We start from the raw sequence: 22,584 nt of genomic DNA, 5'->3' as shown, positions 1-22,584 counted from the left end.
AGCATGGCGTAGCGCTCCTTGTTGCGGGTGACGTGCTCCTGGTCCCCAAAGCTCTCCACGTGCTTCAGCTTCCGGTGAGAAATTTCTAGCTGCTTCTGGTAATGGTTGTGCTTTTCAATTTTAACTTCAAAGTGCTTGAGCTCCTCCCGGAAGGACTCCAGCTCCTTCTCGGTGAAGTTGGCTGACTTGGCCATGTCCCAGAGGTCCAGCACCCGGGGCTCCGTGAACTCAGTCTCGGCGCCGTAGCCCTGGTGGCTGACCCTGCGCAGCAGGTCGAAGCCCTGGCCGATGCTCCGCAGCCGGTCCTTCAGCTCCGCATGCCTGCTCGCCAGCGCCTCCGCCTGCACGCCACTCAGGTCCACTGGCCTGATGGCGTTCTCGTGGCTTTCTTCGAGAGCCTTTCCTACCCTACCTTTCTCTACCCTACCTTTCTCTACCCTTTCCTCTTTCATGCTTGGAGAGAACATACAATGACTAGAGGGACACCTTAGCCGCAGGATGAAAGGGCAGAGAGCTAGAAAGAGCCTGGGTCCCTGGTGACTTTGAGCAATCACCCTATGAGCCCCAGCAATCCAGCGGCAGGATCTCATCATTAACAGCGAAATGCTTTCCCTAACTGATCAAACAAATTACTTCTCTCCTTTCGGAGAAAGAATGTCATGGAATAAAATAGATATCAAATTCATTCACCATCATTCCTAATCTGTATACTATGCCGTGCCTGCTTTTTGTTTTATTTTGTTTTTAATTAATTCAATTTTTAAAAGACACTTCACCTTTTAGAACAGCCCAGGAGCTGAGTCTTCAGTTTCTCGAGGTCTAGAAAAGCTCCTCCCCTTTATGAACAACCCATCTTTCAACTCACAGAAGCCTCAATTAATAATCATTTTGCTCTCAAGATGACTCTGGGGGACATTTACTCAGACAGTGTGACTGTCACCACAGTTGTTGGAACTAGAGTTATATCCACAGATGAACTTTTCTCACTTGTTTATTTTCCACGTGGGGTGTCTCATTTAAAACAAATCCATTGTACATCCCCAGGCCCTAAATGTAGGCTGTGTTATGGATATCCTTGGAAACTTCTCTCTGATTTTCTCCAGGAAGGAGGGGAGGTAAAAGCTTGACTGAAAAGAAAAAAAAAAAAAATGTATAAGAAAGAAACAAAATAAAAACCATATTTTTAACAGAAGGATTTTTGAAAGCCTTGGAAAATGTTGTGTTCACTCACATAAGGCCCCACTGTTTTAAACATATTTTACTATAATTTTTCCTTCAAAATTCTGACATGCGAAGTTGAACAGGGCTCTTTCAGTGTACAACCCCGGGATATGGAGAAATAGAAAGAACAGTATTCCAACTAATGCATGCTCAGTGGGGATCATAATATCGCATAATTGCTTGAAATCCACAGGCTGATCCGATGTCATCTTCAGAAATATGCAAGTTTCCCTTTGTTTTCTGAACTAGAGATATTTTCTTGCTTTAGGGCTTAACCCTTCAGCTCCCACCCCTAATTACTGAAACATGATGAAAAGCGAGCATAGAGCTGCCCTTCCAAAACCTACTCCAAATGTTCTGTAAGATTCTCCCAAATCTGCCAACTTTTCTTCTAACAGAAACACACAATATGTGTTTAATTTTATCAGTGAACCTCAAGTGTTCCTTTTCACCCATTTCCTTTTCTACCTGTTTCTAAACACACACACACACACACACACACACACTCATTCACACAGTCCTAAAATTTCCACAAGAAACTCTACAAGAACAAAGAGTTGCTATTTCAGAGCATGTAATGACATGTTTAAAAGTTCATCAACTTCCTCCTTTAAAAAAAAAAAAAAAACCTGGCAATGAGTCTAAAATAATAATTCAGAAAGGTTTGGAGGAAAAAAACCCTTAAGACCTCTTCTTCTATAACATTATGTAAATCATAAATATACCCTGGTCTGGAAGTGATTACAACAAGCTATGAGACAAAAGGTACTCCAGCAGACATTGCTGACAATAGGCTCTGTTCTATCATCACTGTATAAGAGGATTTGGGAAGGTAAGTTCTCATAAGGACTAATAAGAGTTTCATGTCATTAGGAAGAATTCCCAAGGGTATGTGTTCCAAATTTTAACCCTAAGTCCTGGGCCATAACTGATTGATAAACTCAGTTCAGAAGTGTGTCGTCTCAGTCAAGGTGAAGGACTCTGGATGCTCCCAGCATTCACTCACTCTTCTCCTGTTCTCCCTTTTCTTCTCAGTTGTCATTGTCCTTGACCTTCCAAACAGGGAATGAAGAGGAGGAAGCACTATATAAACAATTCATTCTAGAAGCGTGAGTCATTCCTACCTCAGCTCCCCCATTGCCTATCGAAGGAATACCCATTCAGATCTAAGCTTCTCAATTGCTTTTAGAAATCACTTCTTTTTCATTTTCCCCCCATACCTTTTCCCCAAGGGCAAAAGTTTAACTTTTTTACTCTTCTTAAAGCATTGCAATACTCAGTTTGGATATTCTGTTAATAGAACGTCAAGAATTGCATTTTGCTTGATCGTATAGCATTAGAAGCTAAGGCCAGCCAACTCAAAGGGACTCTGAAATGCCATTTTATAATTAAGCAGAGCACCCGCTGGACCGCATGTTCTAACAGATGTTTCCTGGCCCCAGGTACTAAGCCAGCACATAGTAAAACTGCCCAGAGCCTCTCCCTGAGCCAAGATGGGTCAGTGTCTGGAACGACTCCTGTCTAGTGTCTCTTACTGTAATTAGAGAATGAGGCTAGCTTTTGGTCATTAATTCCATTTGAAAAATAGCCACGGCTAAATTAAAAAAAGAAAAAAGAAAGAACATCAGAGTACTTTTAAAATTGAAAAGCCCAATAAGAAAATGGAGATAATTTATTGGTGATTTGTTATTTCAAATAGTGTTTTAGACCTTATATAAACTCTGTACAATGATTTGCAAAATTCTTCAAGATGTTTTGCAAAATTTTCACTCCATTTATAAAATGGATAAAATTAGAGGTTCCTTATGCTTAGGCTGGAAAAGAGTTTGTAGATTGGTTAGTACCAGGAAATCAAACTCATATGCTGTAGCGGCCAGTTGGTAAATGAACAAGTCAGTCAAGGGCAAGAAAAACCATTCTGCCTTTTAAAAAAAATCTAGTTTTCTTTCATTTACTTGCTTTCAATAAGAGACATGGGTACAGGAATATATCTATCTGAGAAAACAACAGATCAAGCAGAGCTTAAATTCAGGAGATGTGCTCCTGAGGTCAGCAAAGTCCTTATAATATTTGGCATCTGGAGACTGCTCTCAGCCTCTCAGCCCACTCAGTGATGCCACCCTTGCCCTTGCCCTAGGAGCTCTTGAACCTCCCCCAACAATCAAGCAGCTAGGGAGAGCAGGGCATCCCTGCAATGTTGCACCTAGCACAAAGGTAGTCCATTCTGATGGGTGAGTCCCATGCCTTAGTAGTGAAATGCTTTTGATATCACCCTGAGCACAAGTGCATGGACAAACAGAAATCAGTATTTGCCTCTGTGTAGAGCAGACTAAAGGCCAGTAGAAAATGATGAAGTCACGGGGGCCCTGGAGAGCCCATGCCATGTTAAAGGGCTCAGGGGCTCTGCTAGGACAAAATGAGTAGAAATCTTGGACCCCTGTGGCCAGATCTGATTTCTCGAGAGAAAATATAAACCTACATTCTTATGTGGAATCTCCCAATTAAATGTCACCTCATTCAAGCACTATAAGGGTTAAGCAACACACTTCTGTGGTCCAAGCCTGGCCTAGGTGCTCCAAATTTGCAACCTGGTGTTTTAAGTGACTTGCCCAACTATCACTCAAGTGACTCAAGTAGGCTAGAACTAGAACCTAGAGTCTCTGACTCCTTATCCAGTGAGATCTGACTTTCATTTCAACAATCCTATACACCACTAAATACCTTTCAAGAGGAATTTGTAGACTATATACCCTAAGAAGCAGGAACTTTGATATTTTTAGTATATGGTTCTTTACACTAGTGTTTTCTCCTACAACAGAAAAGAAAAACTCATTTACAAAGTTGACATACAGAGGAGGAAAAGATAAAGGTTTCAGTGATTATAGGCAATCTATAACTTCAAGAAAATGTTGGTCCTCTGGTGGATTGGAAAGGACTGAGGAAAATTTGTTTTAAACAAAGAGATGGATAGAACTCTAAGAAAAGTTATAAACATTTAAAACCTCCTATGTTGAGGGTGGCCCATAGCAGGGTAGGAAAGCCTTCAAGTCAAAAGAAACCTCACTATTAGGAGTGATCTGGCTTTAATGGATTTCTATTTCATATGATCCTGAGGCCAATCTGTCCTAGTCATAGCTGTTCTTTACCTCTGTTATTAAGCAAAGTTGTGCCTGGAGGGAGGTTATGTATTTATAAAGTAGATTTGTTCATGGATGTGTGTGTGTTAGTCGCTCAGTCATGTCTGACTCTTTGTGACCCCATGGACTGTAGCCCACCAGGCTCCTCTGTCCATGGGATTTCCCAGGCAAGAATATTGGAATGGGTTGCCATTTCCTTCTCCAAAGGATCTTCCCAACCCACAGATCAAACCTGTGTCTCCTGCACATTTTCTGCATTGCAGGTCAATTCTTTACTGGCTGAGCCCCCAGGGAAGTCCAATTACACTATTAATCATTTATTAAAACAAACAAACAATGTGGTCTTTTTCCTTAAACAGAAAAAAATAAATAAAACCTTAACTAGGCTTATGTTGGGATAAAGCTTACATCAATGAATTAAGTAGTCCTTGCCCTTGAGTTTCCATGGATCATTAATACATAAAGAACTAATTTTAATAAAAATGTTGGAAGTGTTTCGTTGAATGCAAAGGAAAATTAATTTTCCTCGAGTCAGCTGGGAGATGTGAAAAGAGCCTCACCCTGGATGTGATATTGGGTTGAGTCTTAAGGAATGAGCAGGAGTTTTCAGGGCCAAAAGGGAGAAGGTCATTCTGGGCAGAGGAAGCAGTTGGAAGAAAGGCAGTCCCACGGTGCGTTCAGCATTTATGGAAGAGCAAGCGGTTCAGGAGAGCTAAAGCCAAGGACACATGAGCAGAGTGGCAGGAAAATCTGACTGGGCTCAGTTTTAAATAAAATAATTACACAGGAGTGAGTATAACCTCTTAAACTGAAGGTGAGGGCCACTGCCCAAGCTTTTAGAGATGGAGAGTGTCCGATCTGTTCCAAGTTAGAGAAAGATCATCTTGCCTTCAAAAGGCTGGTGAGTGAAAGTACTGAGGGTAAGAAAGTCAATTTGGAAGCTGTCCAAACTCTTCAGGCAAAAAATGGTGAAATACAGTCAGCCCTCTGTATCCATAGATTATATTTGAAATATGAAATTCCATAAAGTTTCAAAATGCAAATCTTGAATTTGCCAGCAACAATTTACACAGCTTTACTTTGTATTTACAACTATTTACATAACATTTACATTGTATAGGTATAAGTAAATTAGAGACGGGCTTCCCTGGTGGCTCAGACGGTAAGCGTCTGCCTGCAATGTGGAAGACCCGGGTTCAATTCCTGTGTCAGGAAGATCCCCTGGAGAAGGAAATGGCAATCCACTCCAGCACTCTTGCCTGAAAAATCCCATGGAGAGAGGAGCCTGATATACAGTCCATGGGGTCACAAAGAGTTGGACACGACTGAGTGACTTCACTTCACAGTCTAGATCTAAAGTATATGTGAGGATCTGTGTAGGTTATATGCAAATACTATGTCATTTATGTAAAGGTCTTGAGCATCCTTGGAGCTTAGTATTCTGGCAGGGGCCAGGGGCTGCAACCAATCCCCTACAGGTATGGAGGGACCACTGTACTGAATTAGACAGTAGCAGCTGAGATGAAAAGGGAAAGCCAGATCTGAAAATATCTTTTTTGAGGTAGAAACAATAGAACTTGGTAACCAGCTGAGTAAGGAAAATAGGAGGGGTAAAGATTGAATCTAAAATCTTAACTGGAGTGCCTGGGTGGAAGAACATGTCATCTACCAAAACAAAAGGGAAAGCAGGGTTTCTGGAGGGTAAACTTTGGAGAAGGAAGAGGGGCAGCTGGTAGGTGAGCTTTGGCTTGGAGATGTTAAGGCTGAAGTGTCTCTTGTAGATTCTAGTAGGTGAAACTTACCTGGAGAGCATTAAAAACTGGAAATAGGACTCAAGCAAAAAATACAAACCATGATCTTGACCCAGGTAGAAATGCTCTGGAAATAACCTTTAAATGATATGAATGGAAACTATTGGGTTAGCTAAAAAGTTCATTTGGGTTTTTCTGTAACATCTTATGGAAAAACCTGAATGAATTTTTTGGCCAGCCCAGCACATACTGAGAACCCTAAAGGATGACAATTAAATAATTTGAAAACTAGTAGTAAACAAAGGTATAAAGCAGCACTTCAGTCAGCTTCCATGTCCTTTTTTATACCATAAAACTGGGAAATTATTAAAAGAGCACCAGCCTTGGAATTATGCAGACATAGGTCTGAATACTAATCATGCTCTTTACTAGATGTTTGATTTTGGACAAGTTACTATTGCAATCCCTGTTAGCAAGACACTTGGGTGTTTTGAGGCGGATGCTACTCTATGGACTGGAAATACAAAGATAAATGAACGCCCTCAAAGAGCTTAAGTTTCCTTTTCTATAAAACAAGAAAATTATAAGGAGTATATTTCAAGCAGGCTTCCCAGGTGGCTTAATGGTAAAGAATCTGCCTGCCAAAGGAGGAGACATGAGTTCCATCCCTGGGTTGGGAAGATCTATTGGAGGAGGAAACCGCAACCTACTCTGCTGCTGCTGCTGCTAAGTCACTTCAGTCGTGTCCGACTCTGTGCAACCCCATAGATGGCAGTCCACCAGGCTCCCCCGTCCCTGGGATTCTCCAGGCAAGAACACTGGAGTGGGTTGCCATTTCCTTCTCCAATGCATGAAAGTGAAAAGTGAAAGTGAAGTCTCTCAGTCGTGCCCAACTCTTAGTGACCCCATGGACTGAAGCCTACCAGGCTCCTCCGTCTATGGGATTTCCAGGCAAGAGTACTGGAATGGGGTGTCATTGCCTTCTCCACCAGCACAGCATAGAGAGTACTAAGACCTGTCACCTTACTATGTGCCAAGTACTTGCTATTCATTGGCTCATTTAATTTTTACATCAAAACTATGAGATAGACATTAATGCTGGTCCATTATACAGTTGGGAAAACTGAGCTTAGGTGTGTCTTAGTTTCATAGGGAACAAATTAAGAGTCATCTGATTCCCCAAATGCTGCACTTCAGCTTCTTTCCTTTGCCAAAACCAAATGAGTAGGTGTAGCCAAGAACACCTTCTCTCTCTCTCTCTCACATGTGTTTGTGTGCACGCATGCACACTCAGCCATGTCCAGCTCTTTGTGACCCCATGTACTGTAGCCCGCCAGGCTCCTCTATCCATGGGATTCTCCAGGCAAGAATACTGGAGTGGGTTGACATTTCCTTCTCCAAAAGGGTCTTTCCAACCCAGGGACCACACTCATATCTCTTGTCTCCTGCATTGGCAGGCAGTTTCTTTACCACTGAGCCACCTGGGAAGCCCCACCTTCTCTCTCAGTTCCCTGAAAATATGAGTAAGTGAACTAGAAGTTATCATCCAAGGAAGTACCAATTAAGTTGAGATAAATGTTTCATATTAACAGGAGGATAATCAAAATTCAAACTAGTCAAGATAGTGCTGGTATGAATTTCTTTAAATGATATTCAGAATAACTGAACTAAAGATGATTCCCTACAAATGCTCTTCATCAGTTTGTAGATGGCCAAGGTTACATAGTCACACATGGTGGTCCTGGCTGCTGCTACAATCTCTTTCCTACTGCAAATCATTTTTGGAAGTAGATGGAGAAAGAAATATAGTGAGTCAATAATTTAATATTAAAAGTATTTTGGAAGTAATTTTCACTGTTAAATAATGAAATACAACTGCTTAATAGTCATCCTGGAGTGGGAATCTTCATTCTACGACCTTTTAACGTCTTCCATTTTTCTCACTCTTAAATCTTCATCCTCATTACCATCACACTGGCTTGGTTCAGGCTCTCTTCATTTTGCTCCTGGATAGCACTCAACCCCTTGTGCTCTCTCTGCGGAACATCTATCACAATTGCTCCAAATCTTTATCCTGTTCAGTAGTTCCTCTTCTCCTAAAAAGCCTACCCACATTCATGCATGAACACGGGTTGTTTACAACATTTTGACCTTCATTCCCATTGCACAGAACATCTTAGGTCGCACATGTAGCATGCTATTTCACAGCTCTGGTCCTCAGCAGTTGGTAGCCTCTCTGTATGACGTGCCTTACCCTAAGTTTATCTGATAAACTCCAACTCATCTTTAAACACACAGCTCAAGAGTCATCTCCTCTGAGAAACCCATCATTACCTTTCCATGTTCTAGTCTTTATATCCCATAATGTTTATTAAGAAATCTGTCCCACTAAATGACTTATACTTGTTTACATGTTTATTTCTCCAAGTAAATGCTAAGCTCTGGGAAGAATGTATATCATCCTCTACATTTTTGAATCTCCATACAGGAGAACCCCAGCATATACAGTAGGGGCTCAGTAAATAGAACCGATTCCAGTTGTCATTATCATGGTCATCATTCCGTGGTGATCATGGAGTGTAGGACCATGGTGCCCACAGGAGTGTAACTTGGTAGGTGTTACATTCGGTGTTTAGAGAGGTTGAAGGAAAGACAGCCAAACCCCTTACTGTTTCTGACGAAAAGAAACGGGGGTCTCTCTAAAATAGGAAGGAAAGAAGAAAAGCTAGAGGAGCCTGAAATGTGTTCATTTTGTCACTTTTGGATGCCAGAATTTGGGATTTTAGTGCAGGCCAAGCCACTTATCTTAGAAGGTTTTGACAAATTTTCTGGGAAAAAATAAAAGAAATGAATAAAACGAAAATCTGTGGTCAGAAGGTTACAGAAAGGAATGGCACACATTTCTGCTGGGGAATAGGAAGTGGTCTTGTCTCCCGCAGCAGGGCTGTCTAATAAATCTGGAGAGTTTTATTGACTTCATAGGCGCAAAAATAACCACCCGGAGAAGACATCGGGTTTCACTTATTTTTTTGGAAAGTAATTTTTCACAGACGCGAGGTTAAAAGAAAGTGGTTGCACAGGCTTCGGCTGTGCTGGTGTGTCTTCTGGTATGCGTAATGCAGCTGGATCTCAATTCTGGGACGATGCCCAGTTTCAGAGGTCTAAAAACCTCTGTTGAAAACCATGAGGACAGAGTGTTGCCAAAGTTTTATGTATGCAACTGTAGATCGGTTGTCTTAGGAGAGACTTTGATCAAGAGCGTCTGGAGGGAGGGGTTTCATTAAATGCTGTTTTCAACCCTTAATTCTACAGCTTTTATGTCTGCTTGTTTCTAAGTCTAGCACAGACCCCAAATGGCCCTGACACAGAGAAGCCCCTCCCAAACCCACGTCTGGCTCTCCCACAGCAGCAGTGAGGGGCATGGAAGGCGTTCTTGGGTAGAAAAGATACACAGTTTGGAAGGTTTTGCTCCTTACTCCCTGGGTTTTGGTCTTGTGTTGGACCATTCAAAGAGGAAAATGTTCTCCCCCTCCAGCCTCACGTCTGTGATTCATTAGGAAAGCTTCCCCTACACAAAGACAAGCTTTCCTAAGAAAATGCTTGATAAGACTGTACATTTGTTGACTGAGTTCTTCCTTTTAAAAACATCTGGCCAAGAAGGGAAACTTCAGCCAAACTTAGAAGGTTTAAGTGTCCCTTTCAGAACTCCTTTCCATTGTCCTCACAGTCATGAAAGAGATGGCAACTTGGTAATATTTTTAACATTTTGCAACCTTCATGATCATTTCTCATGGTGAACCTGCAGGGACCTTCTCCCACAAGGCAAGGAAAACCATTTTTTTCCGTACATTGGTATTTCTTCTATGAATCAATAGGAATGCAGATAGAGGAGTTGTCATCTTAGCTGGTTGGTTCGTGAGTGGAACCACCTGGTATGTGGGAGGCTGATCATTCTCAGCGCCTCCAGCAGTCTCCATGAAAGTGGACCGGGGTCTTAGAGTAGGATCACTGGATTAGAACTTGGAAATTAAATTTAACACTACTCCATCTGAAAGAGTCACCTTGTTTGAAAGACTAACAAATAAATGGGTGGTTTCAAAGTGTATGTTTTAGTAGCAGAATCCATTTTCAAAGGAAAATCATACATAATAAATTAGTAAACATTTATTGAGTTCTTGGGATGTGCAGGGCACTGGGCTAACCCAGGGATCAAACCAAGTCTCCTGCATTGCAGGCAAATTCTTTACTGTCTAAGCCACCAGGGAAGCCTGTTACATGCATAGTATTATTTAATTTCATCTTCACCACTCTTAACATGCTCTGCTCTCAAGTCTATTTTATCGATGAGGAAAGGAAGGGATTGGCTTGCTCCAGATAACATGCTGTGTAGCCCACCATATGAAGCAGATGGAAGTGGGGCTCCCGTGGAATTAGGGTTAGAATCCCATGAACCTTTAAGACCTTCCACCTTACTCCTCTGTCAACTTGTATCTCCAAGAAGAAACATCAAGGCTTTGTAGAGCTAGAGTTTCAAAATCTGTTGACTGGATAAATCCTGAAGTTTCTTCCCAGTCTAGTGCCCAGTGGCCCTAATTCTGGACACATAAACCATAGTAATCCTCAAAATGAGCTCCTTTAGACTGGGTGTTGGCAAATGGAGCTCTTCTTAAATGGCCTGACTCAGAGTCACTTATCACATACCTTTAAAGAACAGATTCTTCAAATGACTTTGCTCCACTAAACATAGGGGTGAATTCCAGGAATTGTGCAGAGGTAAGTTTTCTGATACTGTAAGATTAAATGTGCTGTTTACATTAAAACAGTACTGCCCAAGTCAAGATCGCTCTTTATATTTCTTTCATGATTAAGTTATTAAGCATTATAGAACTAACACATTTGCTTATACATTCACTGCGAATCATCTCTAATCCAGCTAGGCACAAGGATCAGGTGTTAGAATTTTTGCTTCTCATCTTAGCTAGATGTCTGTCTGGGTATTGGCTCAGAGAGCAGAGGGCTCATCAAGGAAAGGGGGAGACTTTTGATGTCTTTGTTAGCGGTTCACAAAGGGAGAAAACTCCACAGGCTGAATCTCTTAACTCCTAACTCACATCAGACATCTCTAAATTGCCCGATTTTAGTGTTGCTAAGGGGTGGGGGGAGCAGGCTCCTCCTTACAGTGTAGTTTGGGGTGTAAATTGGTATAAAATTATTGGAGGGCAATTTGGCAATAGCTATTAAAAATGAAGTGCTCATACCCTTTGACCTGATAATAATTCACCCTCTGGGAATTTATCATAGAGAAATACTCCTACAACTGCTCAAAGATGTAAGTGTAAAATGATGCTTGCAAGAATCTGTGTTACAGGGAAAACTGGAAAGGGCCCAAATGTGCATTAACAGGCAATTGGTTCAGCAAAGTTTGGTTCAGCCACACAATACAATACCATGGAGCCATTAAAAAGAAGATTAAAAGGAAGATCACTCTTTACAGACTGGCAGGGAAATATGTCTAAGACATATTGCTAGGTGGAAAATAGCAAGCTTCAAAGTTGAGAATACAATCCCAGTTTTGTAAAATAATAAATAAAATGTTAATATATGCCTTGAAAAAAAAATGTTAACTGGTTTTCTCAGCTGTGTGGGATTAGGAAAGATTTTCACTTTCTGTGCTATATATTACAACGTTTCAAGTTATTTATGGATGTATATTATATACATGCTGTTACTTTTGTAATCAGAAAAAAAAAGTAAATGTTTCTGTGGCTTGGTCTCTTGAGCCAAGAGAGCCTGTTGAAAAGTGTGGAAGCCTAGTCCACATCCTTCAACTTGAACAGAAAACAAAACTTAGCTGATGTTGGAACAGTGATGCAGCTTAACCGAAAGGAGGACCATGCATGGAAAACCTTCTGGCCTTTAGAGTCTGTAAGCCATTGCAATAATTAGCCCACAGTGGAGGGTTATTTCATAAAGGAGCTAAAGAGAATAAGCTTAAATAGCAGTCGGATTTTGAACCACTGTTGTGGCTGAGAGGACAACTGAGGACCAGAGAGTCAAACCAAGAGGCCTCATGGTCAATAGTGACTTGCCAGGGGTAAAGAATAGCCATAAAAGATGAAGAGGACTTTGTGTTTAATTTTCACACTCATATCAAGTGAAGATTCGATGCCATTTGTAAGGACGGGGAAGGGTCTACAGCTTATTAATTAAGGGGACTCCACCAAAAGAATGCAAAAGTACAAATACAAAATTAAGTACAGGGCTTTGGAGGGGGAGCCCTGAGAAAGAGGGATTCCCTTTCTAAGGAATCTTTCTAAGCCACTAAGGTGGCTCAGTTAGTAAAGGATCCACCCCCAATGCAGGTGACGCAGGTTCAAGACCCTGGAGCAGGAAGATCCCCTAGAGGAGGAAATGGCAATCCATTTCGGTATCCCTGCCTGGAAAATTCCATGGCCAGAGGAGCCTGGCGGGCTACACGTGCAGAAGTTGGACACAACTTAGCGACTGAATCACCACCACCTGAGAAAGAGGGACCCTTAAGCTATTCTTCACGTTTCTCAGCAATTGGGTCTGCTCTGGCTTAGAGCTTTTAAACCATGGTAACATGGAGAGTGATACATACTTTCTTTCCTTTAAGAATCATCCTACCAGAGAAGTATTTCCATTTCATACCTGGAAAGCTAGAGGTGGCACCCCGAGCCTTGGGAGACTGTGCTCCCAGGTTTTTGGTGTATTTGAGTTTCTGGGGATGTATAAGCTCTTGAGAAGCTCTGTTTGTTGACTATGGCAGATGCCCAGTTCTGGATGCTCATAAAACTGTGGCAGTCAGAGTTGGAAAAGACGTATTAGGTCATCAATTTAGACTCGTGTCCAAGGCAGGATGGTTCCCTATTGTAGTTGGTCCAAGCCTTCCCCCAGGCAGTTTGGAAATATCTCGAGGGCCTAACTCTTCTGAAGGCTGTTCCTCTCTTCTGGTTCCTGGGAAAACGCTGGGGCATTTGATGTGGGGGGGGAAGCATTTTAGAGCCACACAACTACTTAATTATATCCATTCACCTAGATTCCTATCGATGTTTTCCACAGGAAGAAAACAATTCCGTGTAAAGAAACTCTCGTATCTCTGGCATAAAGTTGCCATCAGGGAACAAATCACTGATTTTTTCCGGTTCCTTGTATTTCAACTTTGGCGGTGAGTTTCTGTTTAGCTTTAGGAAAAAAGCAAACTTGTTTGAATTCTCCATAGCCAGGGTTATCAAGAATGAGTAATATTTAATTATTTAGTAGCTTTCTAAACACTTATTTTGAGACTGTTTACTTCTGTTTTTGCTCAATTTGATGTGTTTCCAATTTTTATTTTAGGCTTCTAGGGGGCTATAAAAATGGGGACTCTGAAAGCTGTAGTTTTAATTTCCCCATGGTTCCTTGTAATTCTAAGTTGATAGTGAACCTAATCACCTCCAAAATTTTGGTCGCTATTTTTAAAAAAATTTATTTTGTGGAAGTATAGTTGATTTCACACTGTTGTGTTAATTTCTGCTGTACAGCAAGGTGATTCAGATACACACACATCCCTCCACGCATTCTTGTTCATATTCTTGTCCATTATGGTTTTTCACAGAGTATTGAATACAGTTCCCCGAGTATACAACAGGATCTTGTTTATCCATTCTATAAATAACAGTTTGTGTCTACTAACCCCCAAATCCCAATCCATCTCTCCCCAGTAGTGGCTACATTTTTGTACAGAAGAAGAATTATCCTAGAAGAGTAGGCTTGAATTGTTAATGACTGATTAATGTATATGTCCTCAGTACAATCTCTTATTCCCTATGTGGTTGTTGGTTTTTGTGGGGTTTTTGACTTGAAAATACTCAAAGTCTCTTTTTGATAAGTAATGCTACTAGCAAATATAAAATACTCGGAATAATGTATTAGTTGGATACTTGCACTTGAAAGTTTATTGTCTTTTTAAAGCAACACAAGCAGGCATTTGTTTATTGATGCTAGTAACATCAGTATTAGAACTTTTATCAAGATGCAACATTCACCAACCTTTTTTTCTTAGAATTCCTAAAGATGGGCTCCCAGTTAATCAGCTATTAAAAAACTATCTGTTAACGAGTTGCCAGTCCAGGTTCGATGCATGACGCTGGATGCTTGGGGCTGGTGTACTGGGACGGCCCAGAGGGATGGTATGGGGAGGGAGGAGGGAGGAGGGTTCGGGATGGGGAACACATGTATACCTGTGGCGGATTCATTTTGATATTTGGCAAAACTAATACAATTATGTCAAGTTTAAAAATAAAATAAAATTAGAGAAAAAAAATAAATAAATAAAAAATAAACCAAAAAAAATAAATAAAATAAAATAAAAAAATAAAAAATAAAAAACTATCTGTTAAAGCTGAGTTAAACTTAGCTGAGTTTAATTAAATTTTGAAAGTTGACTGGGAATTCATCCAAAATGCGCTCATCAAAAGACAAAGGTATTTGAAAGTAGAGGTAAGAGATAGGATTATGGGGGGTGGGGAATTAATTTTAAAACTCTTGAACTGGAAAAATGGTTTAGTGATAGAAAAGCTGAAGATAAAAAGGTTTTACTTTAAAAATAGTTCAGTATGGTATATCTGTCCCTAGGATTTTCTCTGGCATGCTCCTTTCAGAAATGTGCTTGCCCACATTAAAAAATTACTAAGGATAATGGAAAGTGAAAATTGCTGAAATGTACAAAATTACCAAAGGTACAACATCATTTGGAAATAACTATAAGAACATTTTCCCAACCTAAAAACTCCAAAAGAGTTTTTTATGATCTGTGAATGTACTTAAATGTAATCTCATAAACAAGTTAAAATATTTTAGCTGTGCATTAAACAAATTCTCTTTAGGAAGAATAATGAAATTACATGAATTTAGTACTGTCTGGAAAAATATGAACTATAAAATGGAAAGTTAATCCTGCTGGTAATCTCATTAATGTGGGTTACACTGAACTCCTTACAGGCAAATAAATTGTTAGCTCTTACATAGATGGATATCTGTCCTGAGTAGAATGAGACATGTTTGGCTCAGTAATTATCAGTGGAACAAATAAGCATGCTTTGTTCAGATAGATCTCAGATTGTTCACTGTTTGACATATAGTTATGCTTGATTTCAATAGTAACTAATGAAATGATAGTAATTTTATGTATTTACAATCCTATCTGTGCTGTGAAAATTAACATGTCTATATTGGTCAAGCCAACTCATTAAAAAAGATCCTGGTGCTGGGAAAGATTGAGGGCAGGAGGAGAAGGCGGCAGCAGAGGATGAGATGGTTGGATGACGTCATTGACTCAATGGACATGAGTTTGACCAAGCTCTGGGAGACAGTGAGGAACAGGGGAGCCTGGCATGCTGCAGTCCATGGGGTCACAAAGAACTGGACACAACTGAGTGACTGAACAACAACTGGTTAAGAACTTGGTTTAGAAAGAAAAGAAAGTAATTTGCTCATAGAATTTTAAAAATTCAGTAGTAGAATAGATTCAGCTTCTCAAATAACATTATCTGGGTTCTGACTCTCTCTCTTCTTTCTGTTTCTGCATCCCAATTTTACCACTTTCTGTGCTATTCTCCTTCTTTGGCAAATATTCTGGCAAAGACTGAACCACTTAGCAACCTCTCGTAGAAGGGGTATATTTCTTTTGCAATAGGAGCTGACCTCCCGTTGTCTCAGCGTGGCTCACATGCCCATCACCGGGCCATGCGGTAGTGCTGCGGTGGTTGGATGGGCCCTTAGCTTCCTGTGGCAGCCAGAAGCAGTCACCACAGACTGGGTGGCTTACAAAAAGAGGAATTTACTTTCTCCTTTCTGGAGGTCAGTAATCCAAAATCAAGATGTCACCAGGTCTGTTCTCCCTTCAGAGATTCTGGTAGAGATTCTGTTTCTTATCTCTTCCAGCTTCTGGTAGCTCCAGGTTTCCTTGGCTTGTAGCAGCTTTACTCAGATCTCTGCTTCAATGACCATCTTGCCTCCTCCTCAGATCTGCGTCTCTCCTCTGTGCTTTTGTGTTCATCTCCCTCCAAGTAAGAACACACGTGATTATATTTAGGGCCTTCTGGGATCATCCAGGATGATCTCATGTCAAGAACCTTAATTTCACCTGTAGAGTCCTACTCCAAATAAGATCATATTCACAAGTTCCTGGGACTAAGATGTAGACAACTGTTGCCAGGACACCATTCAACCCACTCGAGCTAGTAACCGTTTAACAATCTCCTTGACAAAAAAGGAAAAACCCTTATATACAGTATTTGCCTACCTCTGTGGTGTAAATATTGCCACCATGTCCACTTTCAAGCCGTCAACTGGAAGTCACTGAACTTGGCATTGGGAGAAGATGCACAATAGCAGAGCACTCTATAGTACTTCCACCATCCAGATCCAAGAGATGTAAAAAGCCTTAAGAGCATAGATAATAGAGTAAGGAATTGAAATAATTAGAAAGTGGTGACTTTTGAGGACCTATTCACTTTGTTTTAAATATAATTTATTTAATTATATATTCATATACTTTAATTTTTAATAGTGATGATATTTAACAACTGGCTCACAAAATTCCTGAAAATTTACCGGTGGATTCAGAAGAGCTGATGTGATTCAGCACCAATACACTGGGTAGAATCTGCTACCTGATCAGGTCAGAGTCATAAAGCCTAAAACATAGGGTCGGCAACATGCAAACCACCCGGACTGCAAATGAGGTGGGTGGTTCCTCAAGAGAACGCTGGGGTGCTATTAGTTAAGAAAGAGAAAATAATAGGGAAAAGACAAAAAAGACAAAGCCACTTCCCATCATTGTTTACAGACATATTAATGATTTCAGGCTTAGAAAAAAAATTTAGCAGTTTGAAACTGTTACAGGTATTGTGGCTATGTGTAGTTCTTCAAATCAGTATCTCTACCTAAGATAAAAATCAGTTTTCACATTCTCACTTTTCTTGGTTCATACAATCTGTTTTTAAGCCTAGACATATCTATCCCAAGGCTTCCCTGCTGGCTCAGATGGTAAAGAATCCACCTGCAATGCAGAAGACCTGGGTTCAATCCATGGGTTGGGAAGATCCCCTGGATTTTATACCCACTCCAGTATTCTTGCCTGGAGAATCCCATGGACAGAGAAGCCTGGTGGGCTACAGTCCATGGTGTGGCAAATAGTCAGACATGACTGAGCAACTAACACTTTCATATCTATCTCAAGGCAATAAACTTCAGAAAAAGACATAAACCAATGGTCTTTTTTAGAGTATCTTTAAAAAAAAAAAAAAGGTTAAAACCTTTATTGAGACACAATTTATACATCATGCAATTTACCCATTTAAAGTGCAAAATTCACTGTTTTTTGGTATATTCACAGAGTTGTTCAACCTTCACCACAATTAATTTTAGAACATTTCCATCACTCCCCCAACAAAAACTCTGAACCACTTAACTGTCATCTTCCAGTGCCTGCACTCTGACCTATTCCCCTTGGTGACCACTAGTTATTTTCTTCTCTCTAGATTTGCCTAGTCTAAGAATTTCATATGAATAGAATCATGTACTAATTGTTCCTTTGTGACTGGCTTTTTCAATTAACATAATGTTTTAAAGGCTCATCCATGTTTTAATATGTGTCAATATTTCATTCCTTTTTATTGCCAAATGGTATTCCATTGTAAGGATAAACCACAAGTTGTTTATCCATTTATTTAGTTGGTGGCTGTCTGAACTGTTTCTCCTTTTTGCCTATTATGAATAACGCTGCTGTGAACATTTGTGGACAAGTTCTCATATGGACATAATTTTCATCTGTCTTAACCCAGTGGCCTTTTAAGTTAAAAATTTTAGTGAGGTTTCTTATATTCCACACGCTGAAGGGAACTACCATTTAGGAATGAAATCAGAAATGCCACATACTGAATTCCAGTTCTCTTAGATTTTGGATCACTACCTCAACCCCTTAAGAATCCTGGGACGGGTTCAGTCCAGAGGAGGACTCTGCTCGCCAACTCCAGGATGGAGGAGGGTGCTGTTTGTCAGAAGAATGTAGCAGGTGACTTTGGGCAAATCACCGAGTAGGTTTGATAGAATTTCCTCTCACACCCAAGGCCTGGCCTTGCCCAGAGAAGGCTTATAATCATTAGTCCATCACAATGCCATTTGGGCACTCTCCATAAGCCAAGTATAAAGAATAATAAAAATAAAATCTTAGTCTCTGACCTGGAAATAAGAGTCATGGGGTTTGGGACACTTGCAGGAAAAAGGGAAATTTTTAGCTTCTCTGATAGAGGCCAGTAGAGAGCTTCATTTTCTCCCATGAGTGATGGGAGGAGTTCTTTCCAGTTCTGTCTTGCAGACCTGGGATGGGGGAAGAAAAAAACAAAACTCCATATTAATTTATACAGCAGCTTTCTTCCAAAAAATTCAGAGTGTCTCAAACAGTCTTTCACTCATTCCCCTGAGGGAGTTTGCATAAATGTGCATATGAAATTATTTCTTTTAAAATTTACACTCTCCAGTTAGCCAGTACTGGGCAGAAATAGAACCAGAAAAGCAGACCTCCTGACTGAACATTCCACTATAATATTTTCAGTGAGCTTCTGTAAATCAGTGCAGAGCCTTAAAAACAGGATCTCTCCATAATATCCCCGGGACTCTGCTCCCTGATGACTGATGTTCATTTCCACAGGGGCAAAATTTTCCCTTCCGAATGAGAGTCAACCGGTATGGCGTGCACCACGACCCTCAGGAATCACAAGTCGCGGGCTTAGGCCCACCTTGAAACAGGCAGCCCAGATTCCCGCGCAGCTCAGCCCTCCTAACCCAACTGGAAACCTCTCAGGAACCTTGAGACTGGCTCAGCCCGAAGGAGAAAGAGTCCTGCTCCCCAACTGTGGGCAGAAAACTGTGGTCTAGCCAGTCCCTCTCCTCCTGTCACTGTCGTGTCTCCACGTTGCTTGTCCAGGGAGCTGGACTGCCCCTCAGAGTCATGGAGGTCACAGTGGGGCACGTACTCAGTTCCAGTTTCCCAGAGCCCAACTAGGTGCCCGGGTGCAAGGCTCTGGGAGAGCTTCCAGCATCAGGCATACACAGGGCCAGCCTGGCTCTTCACCCTAAACCAAACACTTAATTCCTCCTCTTGGACCTCTTCTCAACATATTCTTATTTTGAGGTTCTGATAACCCATCCCTGAAAAAAAAAAGTTGTGTTGTTGTTATTGATGTTGTTAGAGTCACACTAGCTCATGTATTCTGGAGCAGGCAATGGCACCCCACTCCAGTACTCTTGCCTGGAAAATCCCATGGGCGGAGGAGCCAGGTAGGCTGCAGTCCATGGGGTCGCTAGGAGTCAGACACGACTAAGCAACTTCACTTTCACTTTTCACTTTCATGCATTGGAGAAGGAAATGGCAACCCACTCCAGTGTTCTTGCCTGGAGAATCCCAGGGACCGGGGAGCCTGGTGGGCTGCCGTCTCTGGGGTCGCACAGAGTCGGACAGGACTGAAGTGACTTAGCAGCAGCAGCAGCTCATGTATTTAGAATCTCAGGGAATCACACCTGGGGAGTTATGTGTACTGTTCTTCCCACCCCCAGAAACCTCTGGGCTCCACAAATTCCTTCCCAGGGGCTTGGGGGAATGGGAAGTCATAATCTATTTAGCAACAAAAAGTTTAAACTTGTGTCCCACGCTGCATCCAGCCTCAGACATATTTTGTTTCAGCCCCTATACTCTTAATTAACCATGCTTCAATTTTATTTAAACTTCATGTTTGGACTGGTTCCATAGTTTGTGGGGTCTGGTGCAATGTGAAAATGCAAACCCCTTGTTCAACGTTGAATAATTTCACGTGACACCAAGCACCGAGGCCCTTCTGAGTACCAGTCTCATGGGACTACACAGATTGCTTGTCTGTGAAGCCATCAGCCCTGCTGCCAACATTTAAAGAGCAAAAGACTCTTAACCTCTCTCAAAAACTAGAAAAATTTGATGCTCTAGGTTTTCTTCCCCAAATGGAACACAGAACTGGCCGGTGCTGCGAAGCCGCTTGCGTTAGTTCGCTAGGGCTACCGTGACAAAGTCCACAGACTGAGTGACTTCAATGACAGAAGTTTATCTTCTCACAATTCTCAAGGCTATGCAGCTGAGATCAAGGTGTCAGCAGGATGGCTCTTCTAAGGCCTCAGTCTTGACGTTTCCTTCTCAATGATGAGCACCCTCTCCCTATATCTTCACAGGGTCTTCCCTCTGTACTTGCCTGCATCCTGATCTCCTCTGCTTATACAGACACCAGTCACCTTGGATGGGAGCCCACCATACTGACCTTTTAATTGAATAACAATTTTTAAAGGTTCTATTTCCAAATACAGTCAGATTCTGAGGCCCTGGGGGTTAGAGCTTCCACATATAAAATTGTGGAGCGGACCCAACACAGTTCAGTCCAGGATACAGTTGTTCGGGCTTCCTTGGTGGCTCAGATAGTAAAGACTCCACATACAATGCAGGAGATCCAGGTTCGATCCCTGGATTGAGACGATCTCTGGAAGAGGGAATGCCTACCCACTCCAGTATTCTGGAGAATCCCCTGGACAGAGGAGCCTGGCGGGCTACAGTCCACAGGGTTGCAAAGAGTCGGACACAACTGAGTGACTAACACTTTCATTTTCACGCTTTCACTTTAGAGAACTGAAGGCACAGTGCTCCAGGTCAAAGCACCAGCCCTGTGCTCAGCAGCCGCCATCCACCGTGTTGTGTGGGCTCTGTTCTTCGTCCCATTTCCTCTCAGAGAGGCAGCCCTGCTCCTCCCGGGAAGCATATGGCCTAGGGACACTATCCACGCTGACTACATACTCCCTGAAGCTCTGCCTACTAAGGTCGCTACTCAACTGATCCTTGAAAGCACTATAATCAGTTTCTTAAACTCAAAAACAAAAAAATGTACCCATTCTGTTGTGATAAGACTTCAAGTGCAGAGCAAGAAGAATTGCCCTGGGGGTACAACTGACTACGCAGAGACTCGATCTGCAGGTTTTAGGAGAGGGAACTCGCAGCCACCACAAAACTCTTCCTGGGGCTGATCCCACTGAACATCACCTGACCATACAAGGGACGGCTCAATATGTCAGTGGAAACTCAACTCTACAGCTCCTTGGAGGTGGCGTGCTCCCAAACAGGCCTTTGTACCTATTCGCTGAAATGTTAGCCAGATTATAGCTGAAAATTCTGCTAATTCTGGGGAAGTTTTTGGTCTTGTGCCTGGAACTATTGAAACATACATTCACACCTACCACATGTAACACTTAGCAGCATAATTTCCAGCACAACACTTTCATACTTTATTTTTAAAAGAAACAGAGCAGAGACTAAAGACCTGCACTCACTGCGGCTTTTTGCAGGAGGCTCCACAAAAGGTGGAGACGATGGCTTCTGCGATGAAGGGAGGGTTTTCTTTACATTTTTAAAGGAAAGGAGTCACACAAATCTTTGCTCAGAATCAGGGAACTCAGGATGCTGAAACCTAACATTTGCACCTGCATATAAATAGAAAACAATAATAAAAATGTCAAATGTGCAAGGCTCTGGCAAAAGAGTAACGATTATCTCATAAATCCCAGCAAAAGAATTTTAAAACATCTTACTGTAGCCCCTTTTGTGTTAAAACTGAGAAAGGGAGGTTCTTAAATTTTTAAAGACTCTCCTCAGACCAGCTCTGCGCTTAAATGCCGATCTTTTCTCCCAGCCAGGGCAATTCCCACCCCACTAGGTTACTTCTAAACAGGCATTGTCCTGTCGGCCTAAATTGCATGCCAGAATTACAAAACCCGCTCACTTTACACCAACGTCTCTATTTAGACTGCAGAGTTGAGAAAGCAAAGGCTATTTCAACTTCAACTCCCTTAGCAAACAGAAGAAAAGGCATCTGACCCGCCGACTTTTTCAGCTGGTCCTTGGGTCTGGTCGCCGGTCTCCGCCGCAGCGCGCGGGCGCCGACCGCCAGTCTGCCACCAGGGGGCGCAGCATCCTTTGTCCTGACACAGGCATTGAAAGCAGGCTCTGCAGCTGGCTGGGCCTCCCCGAAAATCTGACTTTCACTCCTTTCATGGTTTCTCTCTGGAACCAGCCCACTCCCCGGCCCGCTTCATTCATTTTAAAACCGTTTCTTCTTCCCTGATGCTCACAGTCTCCCTCCATCTCATCTCAGATCTGGGCATGTTACTGGACTCTGGGCAAGTTTCTAAAAGGGCTTTTCAGAGGCACCAGCCCAACCCCAGCTGCTCTTCCTCTGCAAAGCTTAGGAGACCGGGGCCCTAGCTTATCATTTGCTGTCACTTGGAGGCCCCTCAGTTGAGGATGTTTCTAAAGATTCTTCCAGAATGAAGGAGCCTCAAAGACAAGACTAGCTTCCTGCAAGAATTATTAAATTCATTCTCTAATAGCCCTCCCCTTCCTC

General features: G+C 41.9%; 1 pseudogene across 1 annotated transcript in view; it reads right to left on the bottom strand.

The window, feature by feature from the left end:
* The window catches only part of LOC105000981, a 59,422-nt pseudogene that overhangs the window by 440 nt on the left and 36,398 nt on the right, over window positions 1-22,584 (bottom strand). Inside the window, exons 2-5 of the transcript XR_826805.1 lie at window positions 21,515-21,664; window positions 18,356-18,493; window positions 16,416-16,555; window positions 4-1,127 (exon numbers count right to left, since the gene is read on the bottom strand). The product of XR_826805.1 is annotated as an alpha-2-macroglobulin receptor-associated protein pseudogene (transcript). The remainder of the gene's footprint in view (window positions 1-3; window positions 1,128-16,415; window positions 16,556-18,355; window positions 18,494-21,514; window positions 21,665-22,584) is intronic.

The sequence above is a fragment of the Bison bison genome, unplaced genomic scaffold (genome assembly GCF_000754665.1).
Source record: "Bison bison bison isolate TAMUID 2011002044 unplaced genomic scaffold, Bison_UMD1.0 scf7180017864376, whole genome shotgun sequence".
Taxonomy (NCBI): Eukaryota; Metazoa; Chordata; class Mammalia; order Artiodactyla; family Bovidae; genus Bison; species Bison bison.
This window is presented reverse-complemented; position numbering and strand designations above follow the sequence as displayed.